General features: G+C 39.9%; 2 long non-coding RNA genes across 2 annotated transcripts in view; one reads left to right on the top strand and one right to left on the bottom strand.

The window, feature by feature from the left end:
• LOC309612909 overlaps positions 1-20431 on the top strand; it is a 176957-nt gene that overhangs the window by 39175 nt on the left and 117351 nt on the right. The window lies entirely within an intron of this gene.
• Positions 12486-19716, bottom strand: LOC309614482. Its single transcript, XR_014236196.1, has 2 exons — positions 13739-19716; positions 12486-13179 (listed from the first exon to the last, which is right to left on the bottom strand). It is a non-coding gene; the product is annotated as an uncharacterized lncRNA (long non-coding RNA).

Genomic DNA, 20431 nt, shown 5'->3' with positions numbered 1-20431 from the left:
GTGCCCTATAATAAACTCTGTGATTTTCTTCACCACAACCCAGTGTCAGTAAATTGGCTTTACTGCACATGGGCGAGCAGACCCAAGTTTGGTTCTGTAACACTTCTATTTTTGCATTTTGCTGTACATATATTTTACCTCAAAATGAACTTTAAAAAATATTTAAAATGTAAAAGTTAAAAAGAGAGCATGACTTGTCTTTAAACATTTGGGACACTTGTATTTATAAACAAGCGTTAGTTTGGGGATGCTGAACATCACATTTGTGTGTGAGTGTATGTAGTATTTTATTTGATATTGTTGTTTTTTGAGACTGTGAGCCCTCTTGCTTTATAAGGTCAGGAGTTCCAATCCCACTGGAATTGTCTGACACCTTACCCCTACTCAACCTGATCCACTGAACAACTGACATGGAGAAACTGCTCACCTGGGCAAGGAGGGGGAATGGGCATTGCTTGAATCGGGTTAAACCTCAGACAGGACTGATTGCTATGGGAGATAACATGTTCATCCACAACAATCACCTCTGAAAACCCAGGCATTATTTGCTCACGTCAGTCTTAACTCCCAAATAGAATAGAATGGCTGCCAGCAAGCCTATTAGACACCCTGGTATCTCCAGAGTAACGGATGGGCTTTAAAATAAAGGTATTTTAAAGGAGATACTTTTAATCTGAGGATGAAGGCTTAGTTTCATTTCATGCAATATGTCGAAGATGATTCTTTTCCAACTGTGCTTCTAGCTGTTAAGAAAACATTATTTAAGCATATCCTTATTATAGTATTCTACAGAACATTTTTATCAAGTTTAAGATACAATTGAATACAACAAACTATACTCATTCAAATGATACTCTTTGTTATGTTTTGACAAATGTGTAAACCCTGTAACCACCACCACAATCAAGATTCAGAACACTCCCATTATACCCAAAAGTTTCCCTTGTCCTTTGCAGTCCCTCCCTGCCTTTACTCTTGGCCCCATGAGACCACTGATCTCTCTGTCACCATATATTAGTTTGTGTTTTCTAGAATGTCACATAGGTAGAATCAAACAGCATTACTACTGTGTGTCTAGCTTCTTTCTACAGTACATATGAAAATCACAGCTGCCACTGATACTAATTAAACATGTACTGATCAAAACAAGCTAATGAAGATTAATAAAAAGAAAACTGGAAGCCAATTTTAATCAGCAAATTGCAGACCTTTTTTTTTTTTTTTCTTAATTTATTTGGCTGTGCCTGGTCTTAGTTGCAGCACGAGGGATCTTCGTTGCGGCACACGGCATCTTTGTTGCAGTGTGTGGGATCTTTAGTTGCAGGCATGCGGGATCTAGTTCCCTGACCATGGATCAAACCTGGACCCCCTACACTGGGAACATGGAGTCTAAACTGCTGGACCACCAGGGAAGTCCAGACGTTTAAAAATACATGGACATTTTATCCATAAAATGAGGCTGGTATTAAGCAAACTTACAGATTATGTCTAACCAAAATTTCATGATAGTCAATGTTAGTAACCATATGAACAGTTAGACTTTTCCTTCAGAGGACATAGGTTCTCTCAGAGAATTTTGAAGTATTGATTGATTTTTGCAGAGGTGTTACAGTAAAATCTGTTAGAAAAAGTAACAGACTAAAGAAAATGAAACCAGCCACAAGTAAAAATGCAAAATTTGCAAGGGAGAGGAAGAACATAAAGCATAGAAAAGATGAAAACTGCACTATTTTATGTAATTCAAGAAAAGATCAGTCAGAATTGAAAAGTTACAGAATATTTTTAAGGAAATTATGCTGTATTTTTTTTCAGATGCCCACCATTATTTCTGCTGGCAGACACAGAAAGGAGAGGACCCCTCTTATTATTTGGGGTTCATTTTTAAATGATAGAAATAAACAGTTTATTTCTAAATAAACAATGGACATTTTCACTGTTTAATATTCACTGTTTAGCACCTGCGATAAGCACAAGAAGAGATTTCCTGTTTCAGAGAGAAACGCACTTTCTCTATACTCAGTTTGCTTTGTGTTTTGCGTATTCTTTTTGTATTTTGATGAGGAAATAACACCCCCTATAATAGGATGTATTGTGGTCTTTGGTTAGAGAAAGTTAAATTCTCAATAAAATATAGACTCTTAATATGTTACCGTGCAAACACTGACTCTTTTCTGAGAAATGTTACCAATGCCTCTTTCACATAATGTTTTTATAAAATCTGCTACTTTCAAAAGCTCCCCCCACCTCCATTATTATGAGGTCTGTGCTCCGTCTTACCCCGCTGACCACACACCAGGGCTTGGAGAGGGCTTTGGTTGCACTTGGGTACAAAAGAATGTAATTTTGGTGTTTGAAAGGATGGGGTTTGTGTGCGATCATCAGCCCCTGAGTGCTGCTGACCGCCTGCCCCGCTTCATTCATCCTGTGGTGCACGTCTCATAATGACAAAGCCTTACTTTTAAAGTCTGTGGTCTATTTTTTCTCCCACAACATTTAGATTCCAGGGTAGCCTGGCTGAATTCTTGAAAACTGGAATTGGTGGTTTCCTAAATGTCATTTTTCATTTAGATTAATGCACACATTTTCTTCATATTTTACTATAACTGAAATCGGACTGCATCAGTTTTAATTGATGGTTTCTATTTACCTATCTATTTATTTATTTGCCAGCCAACGGGTACATATGGTACCTGCCTGCAAATATTTAAAGTAGGTCCTGTCATCTTTACATTGCTCGAGTTCTTTGCATTGTCGGATTACAAATGTTGACTTTAACTGCTCTTTAAAATATCTTCAAAAAAGATTAAGCTAGGATTCATCATTTTAAAAGAAGTTATTAAATACCCCCAAAGGCATGGAGATAGAAGAGCAGGATGTAAATTTGATAATAAGTATTCATTATTGGAGGAATTACCACAGTTTCTTATGTATTTACAAAGCAATAGCTAAGTTTATCATTGAACACGAGAGAAAGTTTTATTACTGCCAATTACCTGTTACATACCAAGATCAAAGATAAGAAATCATTGTGTTATAGCTTAATTAGAAGTAGTTTTTCCTTAGTGGTGCATAAAATAACAGTGACTTAAAAAATTTTTTTTAATTGAAGTATAGTTGAGGTACAGTATTATATGTTACAGGTGTACAATATAGTGATTCACACTTTTTAAAGGACGTATTCCATTTATAGTTATTATAAATTATTGGCTACCTTCTCTGTGTATATATGATATATCTTTGTAGCTTATTTTATACATAATAGTTTGCACTTCTTAATCCCCTACCCCTATATTGCCTTTCCCCCTTGGTGACCACTAATTTGTTCTCTGTACCTGTGAGCCTGCTTCTTTTTTTGTTATATTCACTAGTTTGTTGTACTTTTTAGATTCCACATATAAGTGATATCATATAGTATTTGTCTTTCTCTGACTTATTTCACTTAGCATAATACCTGCCAAGTCCATCCATGTTGTTGAAAATGGCAAAATTTTATTCTTTTTTATGGCTGAGTAGTACTCCATCATAACCACATCTTCTTTACCCATTCATCTGTTGATGGATGCTTAGGTTGTTTCCATATCCTGGCAGTTGTAAATAATGCTGCTATGAACATTGGGATGCATATGACTTTTATTATTAAAGGCATCTTAGCTATTATAAAATATGGTAATGAAATTACAGCAACTGCACCAGAAGGAAAATGCAACTTTGACGGAGCACTGAGAGGCATAGCTAACAGGTGGCATCTTTACTTTCTTCCAAAAGATAGTGCTGTTACAGCTCTTAGCTCGAGTGATCATATAAGTTATTGTCTAAATTGGGACCCTTTTGAGAGTGGAAGGTGATGCTAGAACAACAGGCATAAACTAGGATTGTCCCAGGGAAATAAGGGCATATGATCTCGTTAATATGGGCGAGAGATCCTCTCAAAGAAAACTAAATCTAAGTTTACCTCTAAGTCTTTGCAGAAACAAGAGCAAGTCTTAAAATATTATATAACAAATGGAACTGAAAACTATAGACATAGCGTCTTTAGGCTACTGTACTAAATAAAGTTATAGACTCTGGTATTGGGGAAAAACATTTCTGGGAATTTAAACAGAGTAGGTCATAGAATATTTCAATCATGAGCAAAGTTAAAATAAGTGTCATATGAGCTTTTGTTGTATAGATCACCCATATCAAGAGCTGAAATCTTTGTACGTGAAAGTCTCACATTTATGTCTAGGAAAACAACCCCAACAATTTACTTTCTTCTTACAGTATTTGTGTGTGTGTTCCTGTGTGTAATTGCTCCAAGTTATCAATGGTTAATGTCAGATTTTACTGCCTTACAACTCTCAACTGGTGCCTCTCAACATTTAGCTTGTATAAGCATTACACGGGGGAGACCTTCAAGATGGAAGAGGAGTAAGACACGGAGATCACCTTCCTCCCCACAAATACATCAAAAGGACATCTACATGTGGAACAACTCCTACAGAACACTTACTGAATGCTGGCAGAAGACTTCAGACTTCCCAAAAGGCAAGAAAATCCCCACATACCTGGGTAGGACAAAAGAAAAAAGAAAAAACAGGGCTTCCCTGGTGGCACAGTGGTTGAGAATCTGCCTGCCAATGCAGGGGACACGGGTTCGAGCTCTGGTCTGGGAAGATCCCACATGCCACGGAGCAACGAGGCCCGTGAGCCACAATTGCTGAGCCTGCGTGTCTGGAGCCTGTGCTCCACAACAAGAGAGGCCTCAATAGTGAGAGGCCCATGCACCGCGATGAAGAGTGGCCCCCGCTCGCCGCAACTAGAGAAAGCCCTCGCACAGAAACAAAGACCCAACAGAGCCAAAAATAAATAAATAAATAAATAAGTTTATAAACAAAAAAAAGAAAAAACAGAGACAAAAGAATAGGGACGGGACCTGCACCTCTGGGAGGGAGCTGTGAAGGAGGAAAGGTTTCCACACACTAGGAAGCCCCTTCGCAGGCGGAGATGAGGGGTGGGCGGGGGGGAAGCTTCAGAGCCACGGAGGAGAGTGCAGCAACAGGGGTGCAGAGGACCAAGCAAAGAGATTCCCACACAGAGGATCAGTGCTGACCAACACTCAGCAGCCTGAGAGGCTTGTCTGCTCACCCGCTGGGGCGTATAGGGGCTGGGAGCTGAGGCTCAGGCTTTGGAGGTCAGATCCCAGGGAGAGGACAGGGGTTGGCTGCGTGAACACAGCCTGAGGGGGGCTAGTGCGCCACAGCTAGCTGGGAGGGAGTCTGGGGAAAACTCTGGACCTGTTGGAGAGGCAAGACACCACTGTTTCGGGGTGCATGAGGAGAGGGGATTCCTTCCCTGTGTGCCCACAGAAGGCAGAACACCACCTAAATGAGCTCCAGAGACTGGCGCAAGCCTCGGCTATCAGCTCGGACACCAGAGACAGGCATGAAACGCTAAGGCTGCTGCTGCCACCACCAAGAATCCTGTGTGCAAGCACAGGTTACTATCCACACACCCCAACCCCGGGAACCTGTGCAGCTCGCCACTGTGTGGGTCCTGTGATCCAGGGACAACTTCCCCAGGAGGACACACAGCACTCTTCAGGCTATTGCAACATCACACCAGCCTCTGCCACCACAGGCTAGCCCTGCATTCCAATTATAACTACCATACCCCTCCGTCCCCCCAGCATGTGTGAGCCAGAGCCCCCAATCAGCTGCTGCTTTAACCCTGTCCTCTCTGGGCGGGAACAGAGGCCTGAGGGTGACCTACATGCAGAGGCGGGGCCAAAACCAAAGCTGAACCCCAGGAGCAGTGGGAACAAAGAGGAGAAAACGAAATTTCTCCATGCAGCCTCAGGAGCAGCAGATTAAATCCCCACAATCAACTTGATGTACCCTGCATCTGTGGAATACCTGAACAGACAACGAATCATCCCAAAATTGAGGCAGTGGACTTTGGGAGCAACTGTAGACGTGGGGTTTGCTGTCTGCGACTGACTTGTTTCTGATTTTTATGTTTATCTTAGTATAGTTTTTAGTGCTTATTATCATTGCTGGATTTGTTTATTGGTTTGGTTGCTCTCTTCTTTTATTTTTATTATTATTACTTAAAAAAATTTTTTTATTTTAATAATTTTGTTAAATTTTTTTTATTTTAATAATTTAAAAAAATTTTCTTTATTTATCATTATTTTTTCTTTCTTTTTTTCTCCCTTTTCTTCTGAGCCATGTGGCTGACAGGGTCTTGGTGCTCTGGCCTAGTGTCAGGCCTGAGCCTCTGAGGTGAGAGAGCCGAGTTCAGGACATTGGGCCACCAGAGACCTCCTGACCCCACATGATATCAACTGGTGAGAACAATCCCAGAAATATCTGTCTCAGCACTAAGACCCGGCTCCACCCAACTGCTAGTAAGCTCCAGTTCTGGACGCCCCATGCCAAACAACTAGCAAGACAGGAACACAACCCCACCCATTAGCAGAGAGGCTACCTAAAATCTTAGTAAGTTCGCAGACACCCCAAAACACACCACCGGATGTGGCCCTGTCCACCAGAAAATAAGATCCAGCCCCACCCACCAGAACACAGGCATCAGTCCCCTCTACCAGGAAGCCTACACAACCCAGTGAACCAACCTTACCCACTGGGGGCAGACACCAAAAACAGTGGGAAGTACGAACATGCAGCCTGTGTAAAGGAGACCCCAAACACAGTAAGTTAAACAAAATGAGAAGACAGAGAAATATGCAGCAGATGATGGACAAAGGTAAAAACCCACCAGACCAAACAAATGAAGAGGAAACAGGCAGTCTACCTGAAAAAGAATTCAGAGTAATGATAGTAAAGATGATCCAAAATCTTGGAAATAGAATGGAGAAAATACAAGAAACATTTAACAAGGACCTAGAAGAACTAAAGAGCAAACGAACAATGATGAACAACACAATAAATGAAATTAAAAATTTTCTAGAAGGAATCAATAGCAGAATAACTGAGGCAGAAGAACGGATAAGTGACCTGGAAGATAAAATAGTGGAAATAAATACCACAGAGCAGAATAAACAAAAAAGAAGGAAAAGAATTGAGGACGGTCTCAGAGACTTCTGGGACAACATTAAACACACCAACATTCGAAGTAATGGGGTCTCAGAAGAAAAAGAGAAAAAAGAAAGGGTCTGAGAAAATATTTGAAGAGACTATTGTTCAAAACTTCCCTAACATGGGAAAGGAAATAGTCAATCAAGTCAAGACTCCCATGCAGGATAAGTCCAAGGAAAATCATTCCAAAACACATATTAATCAAACTATCAAAAATTAAATACAAAGAAAAAATATTAAAAGCAGCAAGGGAAAAGCAACAAATAACATACAAGAGATCCCTCATAGGGTTAACAGCTGATCTTTCAGCAGAAACTCTGCAAGACAGAAGGGAGTGGCAGGACATATTTAAAGTGATGAAAGGGAAAAACCTACAACCAAGATTACTCAACCCAGCAAGGATCTCATTCAGATTTGATGGAGAAAACAAAAGCTTTACAGACAAGCAAAAGTTAAGAAAATTCACCACCACCAAACCAGCTTTACAACAAATGCTAAAGGAACTTCTCTAGGCAGGAAACACAAGAGAAGGAAAAGACCTACAAAAACAAACCCAAAACAATTGAGAAAATGGTAATAGGAATATACATATAGATAATTACCTTAAATGTAAATGGATTAAATGCTCCAACCAAAAGACATAGACTGGCTGAATAGATACAAAAACAAGACCCGTAGATATGCTGTCTACAGGAGACCGACTTCAGACCTAGGGACACATACAGACTGAAAATGAAGGGATAGAAAAAGATATACCATGCAAATGGAAATCAAAAGAAGGCTGGAGTAGCAATTTTCATATCAGACAAAATAGACTTTAAAATAAAGACTATTACAAGAGACAAAGAAGGACACTACATAATGATCAAGGGGTCAATCCAAGAAGAAGATATAACAATTGTAAATATTTATGCATCCAACATAGGAGCACCTCAATACATAAGGCAAATGCTAACAGCCATAAAAGGGGATATCGACAGTAACACAATAATAGTAGGGGATTTTAACACCCCACTTTCACCTATGGGCAGATCATCCAAAATAGAAATAAATAAGGAAACACAAGCTTTAAATGACGCATTAAACAAGATGGACTTAATTGATATTTATAGGACATTCCATCCGAAAACAACAAAATACACTTTCTTCTCAAGTGCTCATGGAACATTCTCCAGGATAGATCATATCTTGGATCGCAAATCAAGCCTTGGAAAATTTAAGAAAATTGAAATTCTATCAAGTATCTTTTCCAACCACAACGCTATGAGGCTAGATAGCGTTAATTACAGGAAAAAAACTGTAAAAAATAAAACACATGGAGGCTAAACAATACATTATTAAATAACCAAAAGATCACTGAAGAAATCAAAGAGGAAATAAAAAAAAAATACCTAGAAATAAATGACAATGATAACACAATGACCCAAAACCTATGGGATGCAGCAAAAGCAGTTCTAAGAGGGAAGTTTATAGCAATATAATCCTACCTCAAGAAACAAGAAAAATCTCAAACAAACAACCTAAACTTATACCTAAAGCAATTAGAGAAAGAAGAACAAAGAAACCCCAAAGTTAGCAGAAGGAAAGACATCATAAAGATCAGATCAGAAATAAATGAAAAAAAAAATGAAGGAAATAATAGCAAAGATTAGTAAAACTAAAAGCTAGTTCTTTGAGAAGATAAAATTGATAAAATATTAGCCAGTCTCATCAAGAAAAGAAAGGAGAAGACTCAAATCAACAGAATTAGAAAATGAAAGTGAAAAAGGAGAAGTAACAACTGACACTGCAGAAATACAAAGGATCATGAGAGATTACTGTAGGCAACTATATGCCAATAAAATGGACAACCTGGAAGAAATGGACAAATTCTTAGAAAAGCACAACATTCTGAGACTGAACCAGGAAGAAATAGAAAACATAAACAGACCAATCACAAGCACTGAAATTGAGACTGTGATTAAATATCTTCCAACAAACAAAAGCCCAGGACCGGATGGCTTCACAGGAGAATTCTATCAAACATTTAGAGAAGAGCTAACACCTATCCTTCTCAAACTCTTCCACAATATAGCAGAGGGAGGAACACTCCCAAACTCATTCTATGAGGCCACAATCACCCTGATACCAAAACCAGACAAAGATGTCACAAAGAAAGAAAACTACAGGCCAATATCACTGATGAACATAGATGCAAAAATCCTCAACAAAATACTAGCAAACAGAATCCAACAGCACATTAAAAGGATCATACACCATGATCAAGTGGGGTTTATCCCAGGAATGCAAGGATCCTTCAATATATGCAAATCAATCAGTGTGATACACCATATTAACAAATTGAAGGAGAAAAACCATATGATCATCTCAATAGATGCAGAAAAACCTTTCAACAAAATTCAACACCCATTTATGATTAAAAAAACTCTCCAGAAAGTAGGCATAGAGGGAACCTACCTCAACATAATAAAGGCCATAAATGACAAACCCACAGCCAACATCATTCTCAATGGTGAAAAACTGAAACCATTTCCTCTAAGATCAGGAACAAGACAAGGTTGCCCACTCTCACCACTATTATTCAACATAGTTTTGGAAGTTTTAGCCATAGCAATCAGAGAAGAAAAAGAAATAAAAGGAATCCAGACTGGAAAAGAAGAAGTAAAACTGTCACTGTTTGCAGATGACATAATACTATACATATAGAATCCTATAGATGCTACCAAAAGACTACTAGAGCTAATCAATGAATTTGGTAGAGTAGCAGGATACAAAATTAATGCACAGAAATCTCTTGCATTCCTATACACTAATGATGAAAAATCTGAAAGAGAAATTAAGGAAGCACTCACATTTACCATTGCCACAAAAAGAATAAAATACCTAGGAATAAACCTACCTAAGAAGACAAAACACCTGTATGCAGAAAACTATAAGACAGTGATGAAAGAAATTAAAGATGGTACAAACAGATGGAGAGATATACCATGTTCTTGGATTGGAAGAATCAACATTGTGAAAATGCCTATACTACCCAAAGCAATCTACAGATTCAATGCAATCCCTATCAAAGTACCAATGGCATTTTCCACGGAACTAGAACAAAAAATTTCACAATTTGTATGGAAATGCAAAAGACCCCGAATAGCCAAAGCAATCTTGAGAAAGAAAAACAGAGCTGGAGGAATCAGACTCCCTGACTTCAGACTATACTACACACCTACAGTAATCAAGACAGTATGGTACTGGCACAAAAACAGAAATATAGATCAATGGTACAAGATAGAAAGCCCAGAGATAAACCCACGCACATGTGGTCACCTTATATTTGTTAAAAGAGGCAAGAATATACAATGGAGAAAAGATAGCCTCTTCAATAAGTGGTGCTGGGAAAACTTGACAGCTACATGTAAAAGAATGAAATTGGAACACTCCCTAACACCATACACAAAAATAAACTCAAAATGAATTAAAGGCCTAAATGTAAGGCTAGACACTATAAAACTCTTAGAGGAAAACATAGGAAGAACACTCTTTGACATAAATCACAGCAAGATCCTTTTTGACCCACCTCCTAGAGAAATGGAAATAAAAACAAAAATAAACAAATGGGAACTAATGAAACTTAAAAGCTTTTGCACAGCAAAGAAACCATAAACAAGACGAAAAGACAACCCTCAGAATGGCAGAAAATATTTGCAAATGAAGCAACTGATAAAGGATTAATCTCCAAATATACAAGCAGCTCATGCAGCTCAATATCAAAAAAACAAGCAACCCAATCTAAAAATGGGCAGAAGACCTAAATAGACATTTCTCCAAAGAAGACATACAGATGACCAACAAACACATGAAAGGATGCTCAACATCACTAATCATTAGAGAAATGCAAATCAAAACTACAGTGAGGTATCACTTCACACCGGTCATAATGGGCATCATGAAATAATCTACAAACAATAAATGCTGGAGAGGGTGTGGAGAAAAGGAAACCTCTTACAATGTTGGTGGGAATGTAAATTGATACAGACACTATGGAGAACAGTATGGAGGTTCCTTAACAAACTAAAAATAGAACTACCCTGTGACCCAGCAATCCCACTACTGGGCATATACCCTGAGAAAACCATAATTCAAAAAGAGACATGTACCATAATGTTCATTGCAGCACTATTTACAATAGCCAGGACATGGAAGCAACCTAAGAGTCCATCAGCAGATGAATGGATAAAGAAGATGTGACACATATATACAATGGAATATTACTCAGCCATAAAAAAAATGAAATTCAGTTATTTGTAGTGAGGTGGATGGACCTAGAGTCTGTCATACAGAGTGAAGTCAGAAAGAGAAAAACGAATACTGTATGCTAACACATATATATGGAATCTATAAAAAAAAAGTTTCTGATGAACCTAGGGCAGGACAGGAATAAAGACGCAGACATAGAGAATGGACTTGAGGACATGGGGAGGGGGAAGGGTAAACTGGGAAGAAGTGAAAGAGTAGCGTTGACATATATACACTACCAAGTATAAAATAGATAGCTAGTGGGAAGCAGCTGCATCACACAGGGAGATCAGCTCAGTGCTTTTTGACCACTTAGAGGGGTTGGATAGGGAGGGTGGGAGGGAGACGCAAGAGAGAGGGGATATATGGCGATATATGTATACATATAGCTGATTCACTTTGTGGTACAGCAGAAACTAACACAACATTGTAAACCAATTATACTCCAATAAAGATGTTAAAAAAAAAAAAAGAATCACACAGAGGATTTGTTAGAAGACAGGTTCCTTCTCCCATGTCTCATCCTCAGATTCTGATTCAGCAGATCAGGGGTGGGATCTGAGATTCCCATTTTCTAACAAGCTCCTGGGTGGTGCTGATGCTGCTGGTCTACAGACCACTCTTTGAAAAGCACTGCAGACCAGTAATTCTCAATCCTCATGTCTAAGCACTATGCACAGAGATTCTGATTTAATTAGTTTGTGATCAGACCCACTGTTGATGATACTCTTACATCTCTCCAGATGATTCTAATGTGCTACAAGGATTGAGAAGCGCAGTTTTTTTCTTTCTCACTGCCATTTCAATTTCAATAATTTGAAATATCTGCTATCTCTATTGGATTCTAAGATCTCCAAGGACCAGTACCATGTCTATTGGGTTTCCTTCTTTGTCCCCAGATCCTAGAATAACTGTCTCTAATTTCATAGGTTTCCATTACACATTTGGCCATTACTGACCAGTGTTCCACTTGGTATCTTCATCTACATAGTAAGGATGCCGATGTCTTCACTTCTTTACCTCCATGGATGTAACAGTGATGCTGAAAATGATATCTTTTTAAAATATTTGTATTAGTTAAGTATTAATGTATAACAAGCCACCTCAAAACTCAAGGGCTCAGCACAATAAGCGTCTTTTATTACTCATGAGTTTATACATAAAAGTTCTTGTCACCAATTTCAGTGTGTTTTTTCCCCCCACACTACCAAGCAATTTTCATACAACAACTGGGTGTCCGACAATTCAACTCAATTCTGGCACCATCTATGTGGAGATACCATCAGATTCCACAGGTTAAGGGCTCAGTCCTACAAGATTGCTCTCCCTTTCAGATGCCAATCAAAAGTCCAGGTTGCTACCTGTGCTTCTAGCTGACTGGCTATAAATCAGAGGTTCCTACAATCAATCACATGGTTGATTCTCTTGGCAACCAGTCCCCATCCTTAGGTGAGGTCCAAAAGTAACTTCATTCACATAACAAAAGACACCTTCTTTTGCTTTCAACACTTAGGAATTCCAAGGGTTTTAGGAGCTCCCAGAAAAGAAGACAAAGACAAAATACATATTTCTTAATTATAAATCACAATATAACAACATGTCAGCAGGTGGTTCTGCTGGCCTTAGATGAGTTCATTCATGCATCTGTGGTCAGCTGGAGGTTGGGAGGCAGCTCTGTTCATCTTGGCTGGGCTCTCTCAGATGTTTGGGGGTCGGCTGGCTCTAGGCTGACTCTAGGCCTTGGCGGAGACTGCTGCCTCTCATCCTCCAAAAGGCCAGCCTGGGCTGGTTCACATGTAGGCTGCCGAAGATTCTAAGAGAGAGAGGGGAAGCATGCAAGACCTTGCTGTGCCACATTCTATTCACAGAAACAAGTCACCAGGCAGTCCAGAGTCAAGGGGAGAGGAAATAGACTCTGCCTCTTGGTGGGAAGAACTTCAGGGTCTTAGTACAAAGGGCTTGGATGCAGGAAAGTCATGGGTAGGACCAGGAATGCCATCAATCCACCACAGCATCTAAGGCAAAGGCCCCCATGTGGTCTCCTTACATTCCAGCCTTAGAAGAATTGCCAGTAAGTCTAATGACAAAGTGAGCTGATTTGGGTTCATTCCATTTGTTGGCTTAGCTATTTAGTAAATGAAAGGCTCATAGGATTTAATTACAAATGTTTGAAAGCTGAAGAGATGCAAATATCTAAGAAAAATAAATTTTCAGTTGATATTTGTTTTAATTAAGAATAGATTTATGAATTCTCAGTGGGAAACTTGGATCAATGAACATGACAAATGATTCACCACCAAACTTAACAAAGACTATAATATACAAAAGGCTAAAACCTAGGAAATGAAAAGAAAATGTACTCTGAAAGTCACCTTTAGTTAAGGATGCTGACACGTAGTCTAGTTGGTTCCCGCCTTCCTTGTAAATGTCTATAAGCAAGAGGGGATTGCTTAAAAAGGGATCTAAAAAAGGACCTCCAGCCTCCCAAAATAATGATTCTATGTAAATCCGAGACCAAACCTTGAGTTTCTTTCTCAACTGTCCTGACTGGTATACTTTCTCTGGGAGGCAGAACATTATCTTCCCCTGCTCAGGACCTACTTTGACTGCCAAGAGTGCTTTTCACCACTGCAAGAGACGTCTGCGTAAGAAATTTAACATCAGTGCTTCTGAAGGATATCGTTTCTGGGATACCCAAGAGCAAACCACGTGGGTTCAAAGGCTCTTCTTTATACAGCAATAAACATTTGATCAACTGGTTTTACAAGACAGATCCCACTCTGCCCCGGGGGTTTCTCATCACTAGGCTCTCTGGCTTCAAGGTAGCCAGGCTTTTCTAAGTTTACCCTGCTTGTCCTAATTACTTACATTTCAACTTGTTTTGTAATTGTTTCCAAGCAATAAAGTGTCATTTATTATTTGTTTTTTTTAATCTTCCCTCTACCTACTCCCCTAACCCTGTAAACTACACTCATCAACACACACAGAAAGGCAGAGATAAACACAAGGTCAACTTCTAAAAGGCAGAGGGAGGGCTGGTGGTTGTAGTTTTCTCCAAAGGAAGGGCCTGAGCATGCCAGCTGGAGTGACCAAAATCCCTTTCCCAAGGAAGCCAGTTCACTTGTTTCCAAAGCCTTGTTTATGTAACTCTTTAAATAGAGCATAACCAAATCACAAGTATTTTGCCATGGGAAAATGTAAAGTCATTAAGCAACTTAAATACCATCCCGCCCTTTTCAAGCAGACAACACAACCATTAAGCAATTAATGCATGTTGAGACATTTCCAATTTCTTGGCACTAATGCCAGTTCAATCATTTGGGGCTGGAGAGCATAGGTGAAACCTATGAGTTACACTTCTTGATGGGAAGCAAAGTATCTTATATGTTTGTTCTTTTTTTAATGGAATTCCAATCTCCCCCCAGGACGCACAGAACGCTAACCTGGTTGCAAAACAAGATTGGATACTGTTTGACATTGTCTGGCATTTCCAATAGGTGTATGAGTTACATTTGGACTTACACTCTGTTAATTGGGTGTCTTCGCGAGCTTGTGGATTTTAAGCCTTCTAAGTCCTTGGGTTCTGCTGACATATTGGGCTGTGGTTTGTTGTGGGTCCTATGGAATGGAAAACTTCCTCTGCTTCTAGTTCCCAAATAAAAACAGTGACCTGCCTTATTTACTTGTGAGAACATGGGCAGCATTAGTGACAGTGAGACATGTTCTCTTAGTATAATAGTGATAGGATGGACATATGTAGAGATGAAGAATAATGAGGGATTTTTGTATAATTTGTTCCTTGAAAATGTTAGGCCACTGAAAAATCTCACACTTCTGATTTTTCAATTTGCTCAAAAATCAAGGGTTCCACTTCAGTCACTGACAGGGGAATACTTACTTTGTAGATAAAAATTATTTTATCCCTATGAGAGGCAAGAATAGACTATTCATTGAAGAACTACTAATCAAGATTTGTCATGGGCTAGGCACTATTCTAAGTGTGGGGATACAGCAATGAATAAGAAGCATGAAGTTCCTGGTCTCTCATGAAGCATGTTCCTGTGCAGAGGAACAGGCTACAAAGAAGTAAACACATAAATAAATAAGAATATGATATAGCAAAAATACCAGGAAGAAAAAAAAAAAACACGATAATATGATAGATCTTAGGGGGCTATTGTAAATTGGCTTCTCAGGGAGTGCTTTGATGAAGAGTTGACACTTGATTGAGACCCAGATATTCCACAAAATGTCTGGGTGTTGAGCCTGTTAGGCAGAGGGGACATTTAGAGCAAACGTGCAGATTACTTTACTGGTTTGGCACTACCCAGGCAAATATTAGAGAATTATATATAATACTATATAACTTTATAACTATTATATAATTTTTTTAAAGAAGCTATCAGAATGTATTTATATATGGGCCCCTTCAGACTTGTTATTCCTATTTGAAATACAAGTTGTTATTTTTTTTTAATATATATATATATTTTATAAATTTATCCATTCTATCCACTTTATTTTTGGCTGCGTTGGGTCCTCATTGCTGCACCCGGGCTTTCTCTAGTTGCGGCGAGCGGGGGCCACTCCTCATTGCGGTGCGCGGGCCTCTCACTGCGGTGGCTTCTCCTGTTGCAGAGCACGGGCTCTAGGCCTGCCGGCTTCAGTAGTTGTGGCTCGCGGGCTCTAGAGTGCAGGCCCAGCAGCTGTGGCACACGGGCCCAGTCGCTCCGCGGCATGTGGAATCCTCCCGTACCAGGGCTAGAACCCGTGTCCCCTGCATTGGCAGGCGGACTCTCAACCACTGCGCCACCAGGGAAGCCCCCCCTCCCAAGTTGTTATTTTTATGGTTTTTTTTAACATTTGGTGAAAGAATTATAATGTTTTCTTTCTTTAGAGAGTTCCCTTCACCTGTTTTCCAACTGGGGTCTGTGGGCAAGACTGAGATATTCTGACTTTGAAAACAGAGTGGAAAGAGAAGGAACTCCTACCACAGGAACTGTAAGTCCCATTGCTAATGATAGGTGTATGTCTTAGCTTTTGCTGTGTAACAATCCACTCTAAAACGTAGTGGGTTAAAACATCAAATATTTGTTTAGCCCATGAATCTACAGATTCGCTATTTGTACTGTGCTTGGCTCAGTACTTCTTCCGGTCGTGATCAGACACATACACCTGTGGTCAGCCACAGTCAGCAGGACAACTCTGATTCTGGAGGTTGGCCGGCTGTTAGCTGAGGCAATGGGGTAACTGGACTATGTGTGTCTTTCGCCATCCAGCAGGCTTATTCTCAGAGGAAGGATTGCGAGAAAGTTTGCAAGGGCTCCTGAAACCTAGGCCCATGATGGGTCCAGTGTCACTTCCTCAGCATTCAAAACATTCAAAACAACTCATAAGACCAGCCTAAATTCAATGGCTGGTGAAATGGATTCCATTTTTGGTCACATTGGAAAGGATATAGGGAGGGGTTAAGAAATGGCCATATTTTTTTAAACAATCTACCATAGCAGGTAAATGCTAACACTGCAGCCTAGAAATGTTTAAATTTACAGGGGTTGGTAAACATTATTTGTAAAGGACAAGTAGACATTTTTGGCTTTTCAGGTCAGACGGTCTCTGTCATGACTACTCAACTTTGTTGTAGTGCCAAAGCAGCCCCAGACAATAAGTGAATAAATGGGCATGGCTATGTTACAATAAAACTTTATTAACAAAACAAGCAGGAGGCTGGATATGGCCCATGGAGCTATAGTTTGCTGATCCCTTATCGGTTATTGAGGTGAGATAATTTTGCTACAAAAGCCTTAGGCTTCAAACAAATAGCCTGGAATATAACATGGCTTCCATCAGACACTAACGAACTCAGAGAGGAACAAAGGTGACTCACACATCAGACCACAGGCCGTCATATGGATGAGCTTTTGTTCTAGTGGTCGGGGGAAGGGCGTTTCTTCGGCTTTTAATACAGCATTTGTTTACGGAGCTACTTACATAAAGTAAGTAAGTAAGTTTATGTAAGTAAGCTACTTACATAAACTTACATAAACTATCTGTCATTGGTAGTGGTTGTTTGCTGCCTGGATGTAATAATTGCTTATTTCCTTTTGTTTGTTGTGGTTAGTTCACTTTCAAGGAAGAAAGACAAAAATTTCTAAGTAGAACAAAGGCTAAGAGGAAAGAGAAGGGAAACAGTAAAGCAATTAGAGCTCCTCAAGGGCAGGAATGGGGCTCTGTCCGGGAAGCCTGTTCTCCAGCTGGAAGTGGCCCCAGGGATCCACACGCTTGTTCTCACCCTTGGGTGCACATTAGAGTCACCTGGGGAGCTTTGCACAATTTTCATATCCAGGCCACACTCCAGGGCAATTAAATCAGACTCACTGTGGGCAGGAGCCAAGCATCAGTACTTTTTAAACCTCCCTATGTAATCCAACATGCAGCCAAGTTTGAGAATCAGGGTTCAACAGTCTTGGCACCTCTTAGTGACTCTGTCTGAGGTCTGGACCATCCCACAAATGCATGTCCCCCACTCACCTGAATGCCCCTTCTGAGAACTCATCAGCTCTGGGCGTATTCTTCTTGGGAGCTCAATAATACGTAATGACATGATAATCTCTCTGAATTCTGACGCAGCCCCAGGGCCCTGAGCTTCAGTATTTGTCGACTTGAAAGTTCATTTCTCTTTTCAAAATCTCATTTTTCTTTTCAGCATTCAGCTATAAGTTTATCATCTCTACCCAGAGTACTCTCTTTTGGAAAATCAATACTATTTCACCTGAAGTATTCCTTCAGTTGAAGGGGAAAAAATGAATAGCCAGAATTATCTTCAGGCAGACTTCACAAAGAATATATTCAACTTTCTAATAGTTGAAGTCATCCTATACTTAAGTGTCCTCTGGACATGCCACTAACTGAAGTCAATATTTTATTAATCTTCCTGTAAATTGCTCAAAGCAGCATGGCAACCAGACTAATGGACCAGTTATGGTCCCCCGTTACTTCACTCAAGCGATGGGTAGAAATTTAAGCTAAAAAGAAGTGTGGAGGTCATCTGGTTCCCTGCCTTCTTCCCTTTTCATTAATAAACTAACAATTCAAAAGTTAAATAGCTTTCCCAACCTAGTAGGAAAACACTTTTCTGATACCTTGCAGGTTAGAGTAGCAAGAGGTTTGTTTTCAGATGGAAGGCTCTACAACTCTTTCAGGAAACAGTCTGCAAGGAGCACAAATAATGTTCTCTCTCCTGTCCTCTCAGCCCCCCTTCCTTTTGCCGCACCCACTGTAGGGACTGTGGTCCTGAATGGCAGTAGCTACTCTTCAGAAGTACCTCACTCCAGTCATCCCCTCAAATCCATCCTCAGGGGATTCTAGTGTTCCAACTTAGTCCCCTAGCTGTCCTTTTTTGCCGAGCTCGTTCTTGCCCCTCATCTGCTTGTTTTGGGATCTGGCATCTCCAGACCCTCACCTTCTCCAGGGCTTCCTCACAGGGGTCACCTGGGACTAACCCATAGGAGAGTATATAACTGGGAGATTTCTCATGGAACAGGGAGCCCCACTGCTGGCAAAGGACAGCTCTTTCTTACTAATGTTTCTATGGTTGAGTCTTTTCTCTCTCCCATGATGTTTCTCTAAAGCCCTTCAAGTAAAGACATCAGTATCTGGGGGACCAGCAGAGAGACTATCAGGTCAAACATCTGTCCCACAGCTGATCCTGCACCTGGGAAGGAATCCACACCCGGCTTTGACAGCCACCTGAAATGCAGAGCCAGCAAGCCTGAGCTGGAACCTCCCCATTCTTGCTGCTGCCAAATTGTGATGGCCGAAGAACGTCTTACACAAAGGAACTTTGAGAGTTTGTTGTTGCTTTTCCCATTGTCATGCTGCAGATGGATTCTGCCCATCCTAGACTTGTAGAAAAATCGGCTGTAAGGCAAGCCCATCCAGATTCCAGTCAAAGGTATACACCACCTCCAAGAGATGGGAACAGCCCAACTCTTAAGTTTGGACCAAAATCACATTAGTCAATAATCTTATAACCAATGATAAATAACTACTTAAATACATAGTTATTTTAATGAGTATTCCAGAAGATAGGATCAGATCACCAAATCCATGATTTCAGTAGACGATGGCTTTTCTTTTCTTGTTTACTATTTAATCTTCAAAGTTTTTAACTATACAGAAAAGTAGAGAGGATAATGTAGTGAAAACTCATATACTTATCACCTTGAATTAATACTTTTAAACATTTTATCATATTTGCTTCATCTCTTTTTTTGCTCTAGTAAGTTAGAGAAATTTACAGACATGTGACATTTCCCATGCAACCCTCAAATTCAATATAAATTTCTAAAAAGTACATTTTTCTATATGACCACAAAATCATTAAATTACTCAACAAAATTAATAATTTCTTAGCATCATCTCACAATCCAGTCCAATTTCTCCATTTGTTACCATAGTATTTGGGGGGTCCATATTTAGTCAAGGAGAGCACATCTTGGATTGGAATGCTATGAAGGGACAAGTATCCGGTCCTTTGTTGGTCTGTGAGGGGAAGAGATTGTGGGGCACCACATTAGTCAAGGAAGACTATGTAGAAGACAGTGAGATTTGGGAGGGAAATAAAGGACAGGTAGTTTTCAGGAGAGGTAGTGAGACAGGCTGGGACCTGGGACCTGGAACCCTTTGCTGCAGTGCGTGCATCTAGATAAACATCGCCTTAAGAAATAAACTACAAAGAAACTATATGAGAAAGTGGCATGGACATATACACACTACCAAACGTAAAATAGATAGCTAGTGGGAAGCAGCCGCATAGCACAGGGAGATCAGCTCAGTGGTTTGTGACCACCTAGAGGGGTGGGATAGGGAGGGTGGGAGGGAGGGAGATGCAAGAGGGAAGAGGTATGGGAACATATGTATATGTATAACTGATTCACTTTGTTATAAAGCAGAAACTAACACACCATTGTAAAGCAGTTATACTCCAATAAAGATGTTAAAAAAAAAAAAAGAAACTATAAGGGACTAAAAATCACTGTGCATGTGCAGTTGGGGCAAAGTAT

The sequence above is a fragment of the Balaenoptera borealis genome (genome assembly GCF_965194805.1).
Source record: "Balaenoptera borealis genome assembly, chromosome: 16".
Classification (NCBI taxonomy): Eukaryota; Metazoa; Chordata; class Mammalia; order Artiodactyla; family Balaenopteridae; genus Balaenoptera; species Balaenoptera borealis.
This window is presented reverse-complemented; position numbering and strand designations above follow the sequence as displayed.